Genomic DNA, 20,032 nt, shown 5'->3' with positions numbered 1-20,032 from the left:
TCCACCCAGTTCTATCCTCACAAATCTTTCACCCCACTACTCCATCTCCTTCTCCTCAGAGAAGAGGAAGACCTCCTTGGGTACCACCCACTCTGGGACATCAAGTTGCAGCACAGGGCTGAGAGCATCCTCTCCCACTGAGTCCAGAGCAGACTGTCCAGCTAGGGGGAAGGGATCCAATGGCAGACAACAGAGTCAGAGACAACCCTCTACTCCAATTGTTAGGGGACCACATAAAGACCAAGCTGCACATCTGCTACAATGTGTAGAGAGGGCCTAGGTCCAGCCCCTTGCTCTTTGGTTGGTAGTTCAGTCTCTGTGAGCTCCCATGGGCCCAGTTTAGTTGACTCTTTAGGCCTTCTTGTGGTGTCCTTGACCCCTCTGGCTCAGTCAATTCTATTCTCTACTCTTCCACGAGACTCCCCAAGCTCTACCTGATGTTTGGCTGTGGATCTCTGCATCTGCCTCCATCCACTGCTGGATGAAAGCCTCTCAGGAGATAATGATGCTGGGCTCCTGTCTGCAAGCATAGCAGATATCACTGTCATTGTTAATGACACTATCAATAATGTCATGGGTTGGCTCTCTCCCGTGGGTCTCAAGTTGAGCCAGTTTGTGATCTACTGTCCCCTTAATCTTTGTTCCATCTTTCCCCCTGCACATCTTGTAGGCGGGACAAACTTTGGGTTGCAGGTTTCGTGGGTGGGCTGTTGTCCCCCTCCCACCACTGGAAGTTCCATCAGACTACAGGAGGTGGCCATTTCAGTCTCTGTATAACCAGCTTCTAGGAGTCTCAGCTAGGGTCACCCCCATAGAATCCTTCCCAGGAGCCTCCACCATCCCAGGCCTCAGGTCTCAGAAGTGCCCCCCACCGACTTTGGTTCTCTCTCCCTGCCCTCCACTGTCCCCCTCACTCCACCCCTGATCCTCATCCTCATTCCCTTCCTCGCCACCTCTACCCCCAATTCTCTCCCTCCACCCACATCTGAGGTCTATTCCATTTCCCCTTCTCAGTGAGATGGAAGCATCCTCCCTAGAGCCCTCCATGTTACTTAGTTTCTTTGGGTCTGTGGATTGTAGCGTGGTTAGCTTGTACTTTATGGCTTATGTCCAAGTATACGTGAGAACATAACATACATGTCTTTCTGGGTCTGGGTTACCTCACTCGGGATGATTAGTTTCTAGTTCCATCCATTTGCTTGCAAATGTCATGATGTCTTTGTTTTTAGTAGCTGAGTTGTTTTCCATTGTGTAAATGTACCACATTTTCTTTATCCTTGGTTGAGGGACATCTAGGTTATTTCTAGTTTCTGGCTATTATGAATAAAGCTGCTATGAACATAGTTGAATAAATGTCCTTGTGGTATGGTAGAACATCTTTTGGGTATATGCCCAGAAGAACCATAGTTGGGTTTTGAGGTAGACTATTCCCGATTTTCTGAGAAACCGCCAAATTAATTTCCAGAGTGACTGTACAAGTTTACACTCTCACCAGCGATGGGGGGGGGGAGTGCTCCCCCTGCTCCCTGATCCCACCAACAAGTGCTGTCCCTGCAGCTTTGATCTTACCCATTCAGGCAGGTGTAAGGGGGAGTCTCAGAGTCATTTTGGATTCTCCTGATGACTGAGGGCGTTAACATTTCCTTTGTGTTTCTCAGCCATTCGAGATTCCTCTGTTGAGAATGCTCTGTGCACAGTGTGCTTTGATCATATTCACCCACGCCTTTAATTCTTTAATTAATAATTTAATAACTTTAATTTCTTCAAAGCCTACTTTTAATGATGATTCTTAAACGCTTTAACCTCCCTTGTAGCCCACCACCTACCAGAAGGAGTGGGAAAGAAAGGATACAGGGGAAGTGGATCTGTTTAGAAAGGTTCTTTGGAGCGACTCCCATCTGTATTGTCAGCGTTCAGTTCACAGGTCAGGAGTGGCAGCTCCATCCACTCACAGACACTTCATGGAGACACCAGCAGTCCAGTTCAATAGCGTTGGGATAGCGGCAGCGGTGGCGTGACCTAGCAGGAACAGCCAGACCTCAGCCAAACTGGCAGGAGTTAGAAGGAGGGATTAGGACAGGAGCAGTTCTTGGCTGTGCCTCTCTCAGAAAAGACTAGAAACCAAGACTCCTTTAGCTATGTAAGCAAGCCAAGCCCAGACTCCTTCACTGTCCACTGAGTCCTGTTTCTACTTCCTCCAAACATCACGTGTCCTCCATGGGTCTTGCCTCAGCACCTGAGTCTGTCTCAGCTGACATCACTCTGCCAGTCAACCTGAGTCCCTAGAAGTGGCAAGAAGCTGAAGCACACCACCACCAGAAGTTTTTGGTGCATTTATCTCTATGGAGTCATGACAAATGGAGCTCAGCTATGCAATGTAAGGAAGACCAACGCGTGTGCGCCCTTAGCAAAGAATCCTTTCACCTGCTTGCTTTAGCAAACCATCCTTTCACTTGTGTCTGTGTCAGGCAAGCACTCATGCCTTCACGTGTTTGCCGCAGCAAGACCCCATCCAACACAACTGACTTTCCAAAGAGCCCTTAACTTTCCACTGCACACTCCTCTCCATAACTCCGCCCAGATCCACCCTCGTGGTCTCCTATCCCTCTGTAGTTCCTGTTTTCTTCTTTCTTAAGAGATAACTCACTGAGTCCAATTTGTGCTGCCCATATACTCCTGGGTGTAGGGCCATCCACTAGAACAGGGTCAACCTACCAGGGCCCACACCCTTAAAGACAACGGATTCTCCTCTCCCTGAAGCCATCAACTGCCAGTAGCCCCTCATCTGGGTCAGGGGTGGAGGTTCATAAGCACCCCGCTTTTCCAAAGTCCTGCTATCTCAATGGGATCCTCTTTGTGAAAAAAATATACATCTGTTTTAATATTTGGGGGTAGTGTTTTATCTTAAAACTTCAGAAAGATAGCAAAGGGTTTGCTCATATTTGTACTGTGGCTTGTGATGAGAACTGTCTAGCGTTATTATACACATAGTGTACTTTTAATTATATACATCTGAGGAGAAGAGAGTTCACACGCTGCCTGAGGCTGCTGTTCTTAGGAGGGCTCCATGCCTGGCATGTGGGAACTTGACCTATAAACCTTTCCTTCAATAATAAAGACTTCTTCCAGCACCCACAGGGCTTGTAGGCACACAGTGGTTCACTCCTTTCCTTCTGAGAGTCTATGATTGGCGCCTGCTAGGCAGAAAATGCTTATGTGAGCAGTCCCTAGTCTAAAGCCAGGACTAAGTCTACACTGAACTCCCAATAGACAGCACTTCCTGCTTGTAGATGGATCTTGCAGGGGGTATTCAGGATGTCCATCCTGAGTCCGCGAACCAAGGGCTTTTGGGAGCTTGCCTATGCTTGTCACTGATTTCTCTGTGTGTACCCTTTCCTTTTGATGAATTTGCTTTCCATCTTTCGACTTTTCCTTCTCTCTCTCTCTCTCTCTCTCTCTCTCTCTCTCTCTCTCTCTCTCTCTCTCAGTGTGTGTGTGTGTGTGTGTGTGTGTGTGTGTGTGTGTGTTGATGTTTGTTTGGTACACATGTATTTGGATACTAACACACATGAGTTCATCTTCATGTAGTAACCACAGTAAAATCTCGGATTTCGTTCCTCAGGAACTGTCCATCTTGAGACACACACGCACATACACATGCACTCACGCACGTGCATGCACACACACTATGGTAAGGTTTATTTATTTATTTATTTATTTATTTATTTATTTGGTTTTTCAAGACAGGGTTTCTCTGTGTAGCCCTGGCTATCATGGAACTCACTCTGTAGACCAGGCTGGCCTTGAACTCAGAAATTCGCCTGCCTCTGCCTCTGCCTCTGCCTCCCAAGTGCTGGGATTACAGGTGTTCGCCACCACTACCCGGCTATGGTAATTATTGGACTGGCGCTTGCCAGTTACCTAGACTGACTGGCCAGTGAGCCCCAGGGATCTAGGTGCCTGTCTCACATAATTTTTAAATGCAAAACAAATCATGTCAATCCTGCTCAAAACTTAGAGTGGAACCCTAATGTCTGAGGTGAGCTTACTATGTTTCCCTCTCATTGACACCTTCCTGGTCCTTCATGTTCTTACTCTACTGGCCCCTTACTGTTTTTCAGTCTGCTAACTTTCTGTCACTTCATGGCTTTTTGTGTTTACTGGATCTGCTGTCTACAGAGTTGTCCTAAGACCTTCTTCACGAGACACAGATCTCTGTCCACACACTTGCCGCAAGAATAATGGCGGTTACTGTATTTAGGCTTTCATCATCTCTAAGATGATTGTATCAAAATGCTCGTCAAGAACAGAGTCTAGGAAGCCAGCGTAAATGCACTGTTACCAAGCCTGATGCCCTGAGTTCTATCCCTAGGACTCACACAGGAGAAGGAGAGAATCTTCTGACTTTCACATGTGTGAAAGGTTCATGCTACACACTTGCAAAGAAGATAAACAAATACATGTAATAAAAATGTTTAAATATTGAGTCTATCTTTGAACAGGTTACTTGTCTTGTTGCTGAGACAAAATAGCCAATGGAAATAAGGGTTGACTTTTGACACACAGTTTGAAGGTACAGTCCACATTGGAGGGGAAGGCGTGGAGGCAGGAGCATGAAGAGGCTGGTTGCATGGCTTGCTCCATCCAGAAGCAGATGGACATGAATGGCCATGCTCAGTTCCCTCTCTCCTTCTCATTCAGTCCAAGACCCCAGCCCGTGCAATGGTGCCACTGACAGTTGAAGTGAGTCTTCTTTCCTTAGTCAAACATCCCTTACAGTCATGCCCAGGGATCTGTTTCCATGGTGATTCTAAATCCCATCAAATTGACTATCATAATCTTGTTCATCAAATGTATCTGTGGTCCCTGAAGGAGGGTTCAGCATGTAGACACTTAATAGTTGCTTGCTAACTGACAAAGAAACAATAACTAGGGGCTCACTGGGTATTCGCTACATACCAAATATTGGAGAAATAGCACTGTCTTTCTGAATTCTCACTGAATGTGGTAGTGTTTGGCTGTTGTTTAATCCCATTCTATGGATGAAGAAACTTCAACATAAGCAGATGAAGACACTTTCGCCATGTGTCAAAGTATATACAGCCGCCAAAAGACTGAACTGGACTTTGATCCCAGATGGTCTCACTCCCAAACTCCTTTCCTGGCCACTGAATTATACAACCCCAGTAGCATCAGCCTGCCAGGTAGGGTCCACCAGAGTAAGTTTACAATACCTTGTTTAGGAATTTCTCCTGTGAGGGAGCTCAGTAGTTAAGAATATTTATTGCTCTTCCAGAGGAACCAGGTTCGATTCCCAGCACCCACATGGCTGCTCGTAACCATATATAACTTTAGTTCCAGGGACACCATCTTCTGTCCTCCACAGATAGCAGACATTCATGTGGTGAACAGACATACATATAGGCAAATCACTCATATACTGTCCCTAGGTGTTGAGAAGGCCATGGCTGCCTAGGGAGGAGCTGTGAGCATCCTCTCCTCTTCAATGTTCCTGGATGCACCTGTGAAGGATGTGGTGCATAGACTATGAAGGAGGGGCGGGAGAGAGCCGGCCTAAGATAGAAAAGGGAATGCAATGCTCACCTCTGGAAACCTAGGTGTGTGCGCATGCGTGCATGTGTGCATGTATGTGTGGATGTTTGTGCACGTCTCTCTGTCCGTGCATGTCTCTTTGGGTACCTGTGTGTATGTGCGTGTGCATCTATAAGGCCAACATCAAGTGCCTTCTACAACTTCCCTCAGCCTTTCCCCATTATTTTATGTGTAGGACTGTTTTGTCTGTAGGTATGTCTGCATACCATGTGCCCATGTGCACGCAGTGACTAAGAAGACCAGATGAGGGCATGACACCCACTGGAACTGCAGATGGTTGTGAGCTGCCATATTGGGTACTGGGAATTCAACCGGTGTCTTCTGGAAGAACCACTTAACCACAGAGCCGTCTCTTCACACATAGACACACACAGACACACACACACTTACACACACACACACAAGCATATGCACATGCACAGAAAGAGAGAGAGAGAAAGAGAAAGAGGGAGGGAGAGGGAGGGAGAGGGAGAGGGAGGGAGAGGGAGAGAGAGACAGAGAGGGGGAGAAAAGAGAGAGAGAGAGAGAGAGAGAGAGAGAGATTGCTTATTTATTATTTTGGAGATTACTGTGATTTTTTTTATTCAAATTGAAATCCTGATTAAAATAAAAATGGTGAAAAATAAAGCTTTGCAAATATTGTAAAATTACTACCTTATTAATAAAACTTTTATACTGGTTAGATATAGAAGTAAAACATAACATTAGATTGAAGGCAGTAACAGCATGTGCAAAACAAGCATAGCCCCGCACGTAGTCCTTAGTAAAAATCTGCTCTGGTTAGGTGGTGCTTGACCATACTGCACACAGGTACCATTGCTTGGAAGGATGCGTTCTGAATCACCATTCAGGTCATTCACTAAAAGAAAAGAAAAGAAAAGAAAAGAAAAGAAAAGAAAAGAAAAGAAAAAGAAAAAAGAAAAAAAGAATCTTTCTCACTGCCTAACAATGGCCAGGAAGAGCTTTCTGTCATCTTTACTTGTCACTTGCAACCATCATGCTTGGGGCTTCTGATGCATCTGGTGAATACCGGGTTTTATCTGAACAAGGCAATGGAGGGGTTTGGGACAGACTAGCAGGCTGTTATGGGTGTTGTGTCCAATTGTTTCAATGATCAGAGGCAGCAGTTTTTATGACCATGTATGGCTAGGTCTCTGTGTGACCGCAGTTCTGGCCAGGGTGGAGTTGTCTGTGCTGGCATCTTTCATGGAATTGTAGAATCACTCAGCAGAGAAGGTAGGGCAGCTGAGAGCACATTGCAAAGTGGTCTTTAAACTACTTCCAACAAATCCAGAAAACTCGTGGCTCACACTGCTTAATAGCTCTCAATGGGCTGCTGCGGAGTAAGCCTCCACAGTAGGCTTTGGCTGAGCGCTGCTTGTCCTCCTCAGCCATTGGCAGTTTCCACTGGGGTTCTCGACATGGATTCCCAGGCATGGGCACGAGTGTACATTCAAAGTGCACTGAGGCATCTGACCAGCTCTCCCTCTTAAGGTCTCATCTGAATTCTGAAGGATAACATTTGACAGATTCTCAGCTTTCCTGATTTGTTCCTATGCACACACCCTCTAGCAATACAGGTCCCCAAGTTTCTGTTCTCTGCATCGCTGCCCATAAACTCCAGGCATGGGTAGGGTGAGGATTACTCCTTCCATATTTCTACTCGATTGACTCAAGATCTTTAATGAAATCCTTGCCATACACGGTCTTAAAAACTGCTACCTCTGGTCGTGGAAATAGTTGGGCACAACATCAACAATTGCCAGCTTCTCCATCCCAACCTGTTACGTTGCTTTGTGGAGAATTTCTGCATCTTTCATAGCATTGGAGTTGGTGGCTGGCCACATTGTCCCTTGGGTGACCTGTGTCATTGCAGTGGACTGGCTAGAGTAAGTAGGGTAAATAATCCTCCAGGATTACTGAGAAGGTATCTGTCCTTCAGGAAAGCCACCTGTACTGGGGCCTGGCCTGGTCCACCACCATAAGGCTGTGGATAGCCACAAAAGCCTGCTCTACCACCAGGTGGGGCACCATATCCTTGTGCTCCAGGATAGGCTGGAGCTCCCCCTGGCTGTGAGGTTAGCCTGGAGCTGGATAATCTCCAGGTGCAGCCTAATTTCTAGCTCCTGGGTAATTGCTACTGGGATTGCTGGTGGGATATGGCTACTGACTGGGATGGAAAAAATGACTTCTGACCTGTAGGGGGGCTATCCTGGGAAAGGTGGGCAGCCTTTTGGGGAGATAGCCTGGATATGGCATTCAGAACCTGAAAGTATCTCTACGTTAATTTTTGAGACAGGGTCTTTTACTGGACTTGGACCTTGCCTGTTTTTTTGTTTGTTTGTTTGTTTGTTTGTTTTTGTTTTTTAAGATGGGTGCCCAGGATAGAACTCAGAACTTCAAGTCCAGCAAGCACTTTATCTACCTACCGATAAAGTAGATAAAACCATGTTCCAGCCCCGAAGCTGGTTCTTCTAAGTTTTCTCATCTAGACTGTGATGTTGGGCCAAATCCACATGCTTTTTCTACTATCTTTATTCTTAAACTTAACTTTTCTCTTGCTGCCTGGAAGGGAAGGCTAAGACATCCCTTATCCTGCTCCAGAACTCACCTGAAGCATTCCTCAAGCTAAAGCACCAGTGAGTGAATACCACAAGAAGGCTTTCTCCCAGTGAGAAGCTGGAGTGAGGACAGCCCCTCCCTTAACAGCCAAAGCTGAGGTGTGTCTCACAGTGTACTAGAGGGTTCTCACGTGCCCATGGCACTAACTACCCTTTAACATACTCTTTGTCAACCATCTTTCAGTGGAACAGCACTCTCCTCCAGAGCCAAACTGCTACGTCTTCAAGAGTTCTGCTGTGCCCACTCCAAAAGGATCACAGCTGGCACAGCTGGACCTGTTGACTGTTCACCTTCCCTCACTGAAGGTGGGCTGGCAGGGGATCATGGAGCCCTTACCTGAGTGTTCAGCCACCCTCGGCAACCAGTTACCTGAAAATCTGCCCTATTGCTTATAGCTTCAAGGTAGGAGTGGGAAAGACTAGATCAGCGGTTCTCAACCTTCCTAAAGCTGTGTCTCTTTAATACAGTTCTTCATGTTGTGGTGACACGCCCCCACCAGCCATAAAGTTCTTTTTATTGCTACTTCATAACTGTAATTTTACTGTTATGAGTCATAATGTAAATATCTGATATGCAGGACATCTGATATGTGACCCTGCCAAGACCCACAGGTTGAGAACTCCTGGACTAGAGAATGTAGGCGAGGAAGGACAAGGGGACAGGGCTCCATCTATGTAGGCATGGGGAAGCTGTTAGACTTCAGCGTGCAGCTTAGAACAGACAACACCAGACCAGACAGTTCCAAAGGGGAGGAGGTTTATTCAGGGCAGAGGGCTGGGAGAAGATGGCAGAGGAAAAGGAGAGAGAGAGAGGAGAGAAGTGGAAGAGTAGAGGGCGTGACCACGTGGAGATGGGGGGAAGGGAAGGGGAGAGGAGTGAGGGGACAGAGAGAAGCTAGAGGCAAGAGAGCGAGAGAACAAGAGAGATAGGAGGAGGCAGGCAGCCCCTTTTATAGTGGGCAGGCCTACAGGTAACTGTGAGGAGGAGCATACCTGGGTGTTGCCAGATAACTGTGGAGGTGAAGTTTAGACAGATTACTAACAGAAGCTGTCATCACAGCTGAGTGTCGCAGACTTTCCAGTACCACAGACCTTCCCATAACCCCCTCACACACTGCTCTGTAAGTCAGTCCAGTGTACTTTTGGGTTCCCTTGGGGAACTTTGGTGAACTGTACCTTGGTTTGTCATTAGGATTTTAGGAGGAGAGGCAGCTTTTGTCTGAATCTCTCCCAGGGAAGGAATTTTAATAATAATTTCCTTCTGTGTTTCACCTCCTCACTGTCTCAGGCCCCTGTGAACTGAATTCTCCAAGATTGATTGACTGATGAGAATTCCTGACTGAGGAGAGAACATAGTGGGTCTGGATCTTAGCTATTTTTAGCCTCCTTAAATCCACAAATGGCCCACCTCTGTGTTTTCATAGCATCCTTAAGTAAAATCTTTCTCTGGGGCTCTAGGGGGAGATGTACAAACATCTATCTTCCACCAACCCAAAGGCTAGCATTCGTCCAAGAGCGTCTGAGATCCATTACAGAGACTCCTCTGCTTTTCTGTAACCCATATATCTGATGTTCCCACTACTGTAGTTTTCCATGACATTTTTCACTTTTTTTTTCATGACCTTCTTTGTCCTGTTCCCATAAATACTTCATTATTTGGTCACCACATTGGACCACGGCACTAGGATAATCTAATTTAGTTTCTCAGTCACCATCACTCATATTTGGCTTCAGAATTTACCCCACCTCATTCCCTTTGAGGTCAGAGCTGTGTTCTATACAGACACCCACGTAAACTTTATCTACTGAAGGTCTTATCTTAGGATTTGACCCAGACAGACACCCTCCCTTATCTGCCCTATCAGCTGACCTGGATATATCCAGCAGTCATAAGGGAAGAGGAAGCCTACTTCCCTCTAGACAGGTTAGATTGTATCTCAGAATACTTCAAGGTACAGCCTTATCGAGTGCCTTTAGTGTCTCTGCAGTAGGCACGTGCATGTATAGGGTGTGTGTGTGTGTGTGTGTGTGTGTGGTCAACCCATATCACAGGTGTGAAAAATGAGACTCATCAGGGCATGAGAATCACCTGACCATAAGGATTCCAGGTGGGTCTCTGTTAGCCAGGAAGGAAGGTCCATGTAAGGACTAGGTCAGTTCTTCATGAAGCACCTGGCAGGAAGCCTAGCTCTGAATGGAAGTTCAACCATAATTAAGTCCTCTTTTTGTTGTTGTTGTTTTGTTTTTGTTTTTTGAGACAGGGTTTCTCTATGTAGCCCTGGCTGTCCTGGAACTCACTCTGTAGACCAGGCTGGCCTCGAACTCAGAAATCTGCCTGTCTCTGCCTCCCAAGTGCTGGGATAAGAGGTGTGTGCCACCACTGCACGGCAAGTCCTCTTTTCTATGTTAACATCTATCAAATTTTAAATGATCTCTGATAATTTTTTAAGTGTAGTTGGGCTCATATTTCACAGATAGATGCAGTTTGAGCAGTGCTAGGTACATGGTTTAGCAGTTTCCCAGGGATCTTTGCTTCTTTTCTCTCAGGTATGGATTAGAAATAAACACCAGTAGTGATTCCAGAGGAGTTGGCCGTCTGTAGAGGTTGGAATGTCTTGACCACAGCTGCTGATCTGTTGCTGTTCACTGCTATTCCCCCATGATGTCAGCCCCAGGTGGTCATGCTTCTTTTCTTCTCAAGCTCCTGAAGAAGGGAAGAACCCTCTGAACTCCCAGGGAAGTTCCTAGGGGACAAAATAGCTTCAAATAGGAGCTCCAGAGTCACCAAAAATACAGGTTTACTCCCCGATCCCAGAACATATCCCTTCATCCTTGCAGAACACTGTTTACCCATGCCCACACCCTGGAAGCAGGGAAACATTTGAGTTACCTGATAAGGCTTCCAAGGGCAGAGGAGCAAGTGTTCTTCCATCCATGACCTCTTCCCCCTCAACTCCTTCCTTTGCAATCCATTAATGGTAGATCCATATAGCAAGACCCACAGCCAGTGGCAGTGCACTATGTGCCCCTTCTAAGCCCCACAGTGTTTCCTTAAAGAAACACACACCTGGACAGGAAGTTTCTTGAATGATTCCTGGATACTTTCCAGAGGAACCCTAGCAACATGTACAAATACCTCTTTATTTTCTAACACAGAAACAATTTTTTTTTGCCTTTCTTTAACACTGGAACCAGATTCAATGAGCATTCAGGTGACAGTTTTCTGGGTTTGGGAGTGGTCAAACAGAAAAGATCAGTACATGTCATTTCTGTGGGCACCACTAATGTAGGGAAGAGATCCTGGAGTTTTCTTCCGAATGAAGGAGTTTTAAGCTATTGGAGGTGTGGAAAATCTCCATGGTAGAGAACAGAGAAAGGAAGAAAGAGATAGATGAAGGCATTGGAACCTGAAAAGTGAGATGGTCATATAATCTGTTCCCAAATTGCGACACATTCAAGCGTGACAGGGAGCCATGGTTGGTAACGATCCTGGGAGATCATCTGTAGATCACAACTGTACTGAACAAACAGGACATATGCTTATGCTAACACCAGAGTTAGTCTACTGAGGGGGCTGCTGGTCATTTCTGCCATTTGTGAAGCTCTGACAAGATTTGTGACAGCAGGAGCAAGGGGTCAGCAGTCACCTGGACACAGCCCAGGGTGTGATGCCTTCAGAAGCCCCTCACTGGGAGCCCATTGTGGACTGAAGTTTCTGTCACTTGTCTTTTGTAGCTAGCCAAGGTCCACTCACTCTGTTCACCTTCCATGGGGATGATGGAGGAATGGGGAGGGCAAAACCGAGATGTGTACCTGCTAATCTAATGTCCACGAAGATGTGGATGTTTAATACAGTCATCAAAACAATCAGTCGTATCAGTTGTTGGACTAGAGTTACAGTTCTGTGGTAGACATGCTGTTTTCTTCTTCATGTGATAGTAAACTAACCACGATTCATACAATCCCCCCTTATAATTTTACTTAAAAACCAAAAAGATGGGGCTCCCTATAGCTCAAGATACCCTCAAATTCGCTATATAACTCAAACTTCTGATCCTCCAGCCTCTGTGCTGGGATCACAGGCGTGCACCACTATGGCCCATTTATGTGATGCTAGGCACATGGTAAGCAAGGACTCTGCCAACTGAGCTAGACACCTAGCTCCTTAACTTCCTACCCAGGCCCTTTATTCTATGTCTTCCTATGTCTCCTGGGATCTTCATCCGCAGTGTGCACAATAAAACAAATGAAAATGTTATCGCTTAGTCTCCCAAAGCCATTCCAACAGGTAACTAGAAGAACGTGCATAGATGGAGTGCCTTCAAGGTCGCCCTCCCCTTTGACTCTCTAACCCTGTGTAACCTGGACTTCTCCCAACCACACCCCTTCCTGGTTTAAACCAAACTGAAAAGCTAACCCTGATTTAATCTGAGGCAGGGTGCTTCCTTAAGGTTCTGATGAACAAGGCCATTCTGCTTGCCAGAAATCTCTAAGAACCAGATCGAAGTTGGTTAAAAACCAGTTTAAATTGGTTCCAAGCAAGTCAAACCCAACCTCTCAAGATCCAGCTTGAGAAAGCTAGCCTAAACAAAAGAAATGATGGTTCCAGAGGGAGACAGATCTGATTCAGTTTAGACTGACTGAAACCAGACAAACCTGCATCCGTTCTACTCCGTGGATTAGTCAGGGCAAGGGCAGATGGCAGTTCTGAAAGAAAGGTGGGCGTGGCTCCCTGGCTGCCCAATGTTGAGGTAAAGGGTGTGAAGTGACTCTCCACAGAGCAAACAGACTCTCAATGAAACTAGTTTAAGATCACATATATCATAGCAGACCGCTTTACACTCCCTCAGACTGGCTCTGATTTCAAAAGCTCTACCCCAGCTGATTAGAACCAGCTTTGACCAGTTTAAACCAGCTTGATCTAGCAGCATTGCCAGATGGTTTCACAAATACTTCAATTATGTATTTACTATTGAGGAAAGATATGGCTAGATTACTATTGTTATTCTACGTTATACCTTTTCTGGCACTGAGGATGGAACTTGGAACTTAAAAAAAAAAATGCTAACCACACACTCTGAGGTTCCCCTGCATCTTGTCATCTACATTCTGCTTCCATAGATTATTGACATACAAAGTTACCTATAGAGTTGTACTTACAAGTGTCAGTCTCTGGGCATCCTGAGGAGACCAAGCCCTGTGGGTGTTAATTTCCTTGGATGAAACGGTACATTATTTGCACATTTGCAAGTACATTCTTATGTAGCCTCTAAGTTAGTTTCAGATTCACAATCAAACATAATTAATATCGATTATGAAGATAGCTGTTGTGATCAGATGCTGAGGAAGGACAGACATCCTGAACATTACCAGCATAGATACAATGTTTAAGGAAAGATTTCATTTATTTTTAACTGTGTGTGGTTGTGTCATCTGTGTGGGAATCTGTGTGTGTGTGTGTGTGTGTGTGTGTGTGTATGTGTGTGTGTGTGTGCAGGTGCCCTCGGAGGCCAGGATGAACACTGTGGGATACTTTAGGGTTAGTGTTGCAGGTGGTTGTGAGCCCCTGATGTGGGTTTTGGGAACTAAAGCACTATGGGCTTTTAAGGGTCGAATCATTTTCCAGCCCGGGATACAACTTTTAACCTGTCGTTGGTTAAATCTATAATATTATAATATATTAATAATATAATATATTATATTAATATAGAATGCAATTTGTAGATATAGAATTGGTTCTCACTGTTCCTCTCTCTATATATTTTTAATTCAAAAGAAGGATGTTAGGGCTGAGGCTGGTGAGATGGCTCAGCAGGTAGAATCACTTGCTGCCAAGTTGGGACACCTGACATCAGTCCTTGAGAAACACACGAGGGAAGATGAGCAATGACTCTTGAAATTGTCCTCTGATGCCACAAGTACACTATGACACCTCTTTCTGACAATCAATACATGTAATTGAATTTTTTTCGCAAGTAGGTGTGGTGACACATATCAATAATCCCCAGTATCGAGAAATGGAGGGAGGAGGCTCACACAGCCAGATCACTGTGGGCTGCGTGCCGAGACTCTGTTTGTTTCCTATTTAAAGGCCCCTTAGTGATTTTCACATAGTTTGTTATGTCCACTGACTTAGAAGTTCCTTCTGACATTAAAGCACTTACCCCTTAAATCATTTCTAACATTGTTTACTGGCCCAAGTTTTAATCACATTGGGAGCGATCTGTTTGCCTAAAAACGACTTTCCCCCCTTAATTATCTAGAGATGAACTCCTCCAGTGGAAGAAAACTCTGTGTCCATGGGCTGGCCTTTGCATGGAGATATTTTTGGGAAAGGTTTTCTTTTCATGGGAACAACACAGTGGAATGACTTCATCCCAAATAATTCATGAGATGCCAAACCCTCAGAAGGGTACATTTTCAGAGAAGAAATCCCTGAGGATCCAAGAGGACACTGTGTCCCTGGACAAAGTCACTTTGTAAATATATCGGCCACTGCTCAACAACCCTTCCATAATCTCAAGGAGAATGACGTTCTGATAAAACGCTTTCACATTCTTGATTAGAAGAGTTTCTGAAGGAAACCATCCATTGCAGAGACCGCCACTGTCTATACGGGGTCGCCGACTCCTTGGCTGATGAATCAGGGTGAAAATGAATCAGACTCATGCTGATCACCTAGGAGCCCCAATTCGTAATGATACTTATTTATCCAAGAAGCTAGAGACTGGACAAGTTAAAGTGTAACCCAATTCAGATTAACAACCAAAACGGAAAGACAACTCATAGGAACCACATTTTAAACATATATCTTTCCCAGACAGAAAGAAAATATTGGACTTTGTGTTTCAAAACCAGACCCACCAGCCCTCAAACCAGGTCTAATCTGATCAAACTTGTTTAAACAATTTTCTGCAAATACAATTTTTCCTTAGTTGTTTAAACTGGTTGCAATTGAATTAAAATGAGACCTGCCCTTTAATGGTCTCACGGTGACTTTCAGGGAGGTCAGATCTTGGCCAGACTGAATAAAAGGTCTGTCTCCTACTGAGTGTTCACTACCCACCAAGGCCCCATTTCTCTGGGGGCAGAGTTGCTTTTGACCTAGCTGGGAAAGAATCCATATATACCTATGAAGAAGTGCCACATCGCCTTGGAAGGAATGTGCATTCTGCTATTAGACAGGGCGGTCAATAAATGTCAGTTAAGATATCAGGTGGTTATTGGTAATCTTTTTTTTTTTTCCCGATTTCCTGTCTACTTTCACTATTGTTGAAAATCCATGACACTTGTAATGGATTTTTTATTCATTCACTTCTATTGATTGTTGTGACAGTTTTTATTGTCAGCTTAATACCATCTAGAGTCACTTGGGAAGAGAAAACCTTCAGATGAGAGTGACCTGTGGCCATATCTGTGAGAGGTTGTCTTGATGATTGTTACAGGAAGGCCAGCCCACTGTGGGAGGTACCATCCCTAGGTAATATCCCTAGAAATGAAGATAGAAAACTCTTCTAGGTGGAAAGAAAGTAAGAACCTTCAGGCCACCACATCTTGCCTAAAAGAAATGCTAAAAGAACATTTTCACGGTAAAAGGAAATGAGATGTCATTATGTGACAGTAATAACAAGGAAGGAGGAACAGTTGATGTGGTAAACTAGGAAAATCTAAGTTCTTTAAAATATATGTGATGGGAAAAGGAAGATGGAAGTCATGGTCTTAGGCCATGTGATCAAGGAAGTGATGTCCAGTGTTGGCCATTTTGTTCTGGTTAGAAGCAATTCATAGCAGCTATCTGTATTTAAGAAGGATCATGCCGGGGCATACCTTCACTACGGTGGGGGCTGTTTTAGGAGCTGGCCACCAGATTTGACAGTTAGAAGATAGATGTTAAAAAGACGCAACTACCTACTTCTTATAAAACTCATCTTACTTAAAACGTGACAGAGAACGATGTAGCCCTTGGTGGTTCATGATTATCCTGCCTTTGCACAGTGTTAGGTTTATAAGCATGCTCTACCCTGGCTAAGAGATTTACTTAAGTACCATTGTCCGTGTGTGTGTGTGTGTGTGTGTGTGTGTGTGTGCATGTGTGTGTATGAGTGTGTATGTGTGCACATGCATGCCATGGTATGTGTGCATGTGTGGGTTAGAGGACACTTTCATGAGGGCGTTCTCATCTTCCATTGCGTTGAGGCAGGGATTTTCTTCTCCCCTCAGTACTCCTGGCCTGGGAGCTCCTGACAGATTTCCCTCGTCTGCCTTCCCTTTCACTGCATGCTGGGGTTACAGATGCTTGCCTCAATGTCCACTGTATTACACAGGTTCCAGGGATCTGACTCATCCCCAGGCTTGTGTGGGCATGCTTTGACCAGCTCGAGCAACCTCCCCAGGCTTGGATATGTAACTGTTGATGGATAGTATTTTTCTTCCAGCACTGGACACAGAATTCTGAACGGACAGATCTTTCTTTCAACACAGAGAAAGTGTTATTCTAACTCCTTTCTGCGTCTATGCTTTGCTGAAAACAAAAACAAACAAACAAACAAACAAACAAAAAAACTGCAGTCTGTCACTGGAGTTATCGCTTCCCTGTGTTATTTTCAGAAATACTTTGGTTTTCACTTTCTTCAGTTTGCTTCCTAATGTGTGAATTGCTTTGATTGCATTCAGTTTTGGATTCACTGATCATCTTCAACTCTTCTCTATTTTAATGAACTGTGGGAAGTTACTCTACCATGGTGGCTTATTTTTTTTCCCACATACAACACCGTTCCTCCCACTTTGTCTCCACCAGTATAACATAAATATTAGACCCCTTGGCTTCCTCCACAGGTATCCCAGGCTCTTCTATTTTTATCTCTAATTGTTCAGAATAGATTATTCCTATATTTTCTATTGCTGTAGCTTTAGTTGATATAACTTCGACTTCATTTCCACTCAATGAATTGTGTGTGTTTGCATGTGTGTTCATGTATGTGAAATACATGTATGTGTGTTTGTGTGTGTTTAGGTGTGTGTTTGTATGTCCATGTGTTTGTGTGTATTTATGTACGTTCATGTGTGTGTGTGTTCATGTGTGTGTGTGTCAGTGTGTGCATATATGTGTTGTGTTTGTGTGTGTGTGTATGTTCATGTGTGTGTGTCCATGTGGAGGCCAGAGCTCAATATCAGGTGTCTTTTTCTCCATCCGTGTGTGTGTGTGTGTGTGTCCATGTGGAGGCCAGAGCTCAATGTCAGGTGTCTTTTTCTCCATCCGTGTGTGTGTGTGTGTGTGTGTGTATGTGTGTGTATGTGTGTGTGTGTGTGTTCATGTGTGTGTGTTCATGTGGAGGCCAGAGCTCAATGTCAGGTGTCTTTTCTCCATCACTTCTCACTTTGATATTTGAGACTGGGTCTCTTACTGAACCTGGAGCTCACCAATTCTGCTACACTGGCTGGACTGTGAGGTGGACTTGGTGCTGGGATTACAGGCACACAGGGCTGTACCCAGCTATTTGTTTATTTATCATTTAAAATGTTTTTCATTCAATATACTTTGACCATAGGTTTTCCCTCTCTCCCCACCCCTCCCAAAGCCTCCACCCTCCCTACTTACCTAACTTTATGCTTTCTCTTTCTCTCAAATGAAACAAACCCCCAAAGTAAAAAATCAAAACAAAAACACCAAATATACCAAAACAAAGCAAAATAAGACAAACACACACACACACACACACACACACACACACACACACAAAACATACACACAAACACATGAAAAAGAGTCCATTTTATGTTGACCAAGACTCCTGAGCGTGCGCCCTGCCCTGGAGTGGTTGATAGACTCAACAACTCAATATCTGCCACGTCATTGGAAGAAACTGATTTCCCTCTCCCAGGAGGTGTCAATTGCAAATAGCTTCTTGGTTAGGGGTGGGACTTTGTACTACTGTTTCTCCTTGCTGGGACGTTGTCCAGTTTGACTCCGAGTGGGTCTTGTGCTGACCCAGCTTCTTCTGATGCTGGGACCACAGTTGGGCACCCACTCAGGCCTGCAGAGTAATGGCTTCACTAACTAAAGCATCTCTGCCCCCTCAGGTAAGTTTTCAGTTAGTGTGACTTTTTAGTTATACATTTTCCACTTGGTTTGTCGTTAAATCTTCCATTTTGTTGTTGCCTTTTATTAAAATGTTGTTTCTGGAATATTCCCCTTTACCTCATGCAGCATGGTCATTCTCACTACTTTCAAATGTTTTGACACTTAATTCTAACATCTATATGTGGTATTATGGGGTGGGCATCTCTTTGATCTCTATTTTCTTATCAGGACTTTAGTGATTCTTCATATGCTGAATAACTTTGGATTATATTGTGACAGTTTATTTAACTGTCACAACTGCTTATTTCATTTCTCCCTCAGTGTGTAATATATGCGTGTGTGTGTGTGTGTGTGTGTACATGTGTGTTGATCTTCACTTATGGTAAACAAGAAGAAGCGAGAGGCAGGCAGGCAGGGGCTGGATGAGATCTCTCAGGTATAGACACGCTTCCAGGGACTTATTTCCTCTAACAAAGCCCTATCTCCTAATACCCCACTCAGTGTGAGCTCATCAATGGATTAATCTGTCAGGGACGTTAGAACCCTCATGATCTAGTTACCTCTCAATAGTTAGGTAAACTGACTGTGGGCTAAGCCTTTGAGACTCTGGTGTGGGTTTGAGAGTGTTTCACATACAAGCAAAAGCACAGGAGGAGGAAGGAGGCCAAGGCTGGTCCAGTGGAACTTTGAGTTCTTCCCCAGTCAACCTGCCCGATCTGTTTCCTTATCGTGAAGGGCCACTCTCTTCATTCTTTCAGCTTTTCTAATTGCGTTGATTATTCTTCCTAACTCCATCTTTTCTGGATTGGGGTCCCCTTTTGCTCTTGATTTCTGTTTTGTCTGTCAGCCAGTGTCTCACTATGTTGCCCAGGCTGACCTCCAAATTCTGGGCTTGCCTTGGCTTCCTAAGAAGTCAGGACCATAGGCAAATACTGCTACACCTGTCTTCTCTATGCTGTCTGCCTGCCTGCCTGTCTGTCTATCTATCTATTTTTAACAGACTTCATTCACTTTATTTTTCTTCTATAAAAACCCTTATGTGGTAGTCACAGCTGGAGGCTGGGTCCTCTGAACAGAGCCTCTGGTGCGGGTTTATAGAAGATAACAGTGAATTCCTGATAAGGAGACTTGGTGAACAGTCTTTCCAGAGGTCAGGGGTCCGGTAACTGTAGGTCTTGGTGATAGCATCAATGGTGGACTTGGTAAAGTTGCCCAGGGTGGCAGTGCAGTCTCTGGCTGATGTGTAGCTGTCATCGACACCAGCCATCATCAGTAGCTTCTTGGGCACAGGAGCAGAGACAATGCTAGTGCCTCTGGGGGCAGGGATGAGATGCACCAACACAGAGCTATAGTGGCCTGTCATCTTGCACAGACTTATAGGGCTTGCCAATCTTGTCACCCCCCAATAGCCTCTCTGCACAAGGATGATGGAAAGCTTGGCCAATGATGGCTCCTCAGATGGCAGTGCCTACCTCCTGGAGAATTTACCACCAACACCGATATGAGCACTGTAGTCCCTAGTAGCGACAAAAGCCTTAAACCTGGTCCTCCAGCCAGTCCAAGCCATTTCTACTCTGGCAGGATCTTTAGAACTTCATCCTTTAGGGATTTGCCCAAGAAAAAGCCAATAATCTCAGATTCCTTAATGGGCGGGGAGAACAGGTAGATCTCCAGGAACTTGATCTTCATGATTTTAAACCAAGCAGCCCAGCTTGCT

At 44.9% G+C, this 20,032-nt stretch overlaps 2 pseudogenes; both read right to left on the bottom strand.

Moving 5' to 3' along the window:
* Positions 1-6,888: 6,888 nt before the first annotated feature.
* LOC114626902 lies at positions 6,889-8,373 on the bottom strand (annotated as a pseudogene).
* A 10,977-nt stretch (positions 8,374-19,350) lies between these two features.
* On the bottom strand, positions 19,351-20,032 carry LOC114626932 (annotated as a pseudogene).

The sequence above is a fragment of the Grammomys surdaster genome, unplaced genomic scaffold (genome assembly GCF_004785775.1).
Source record: "Grammomys surdaster isolate TR1022 unplaced genomic scaffold, NIH_TR_1.0 241, whole genome shotgun sequence".
NCBI classification, from domain to species: Eukaryota; Metazoa; Chordata; class Mammalia; order Rodentia; family Muridae; genus Grammomys; species Grammomys surdaster.
The sequence above is the reverse complement of the archived record's forward strand: the minus strand, read 5'-3'. Positions and strand labels throughout refer to the sequence as shown.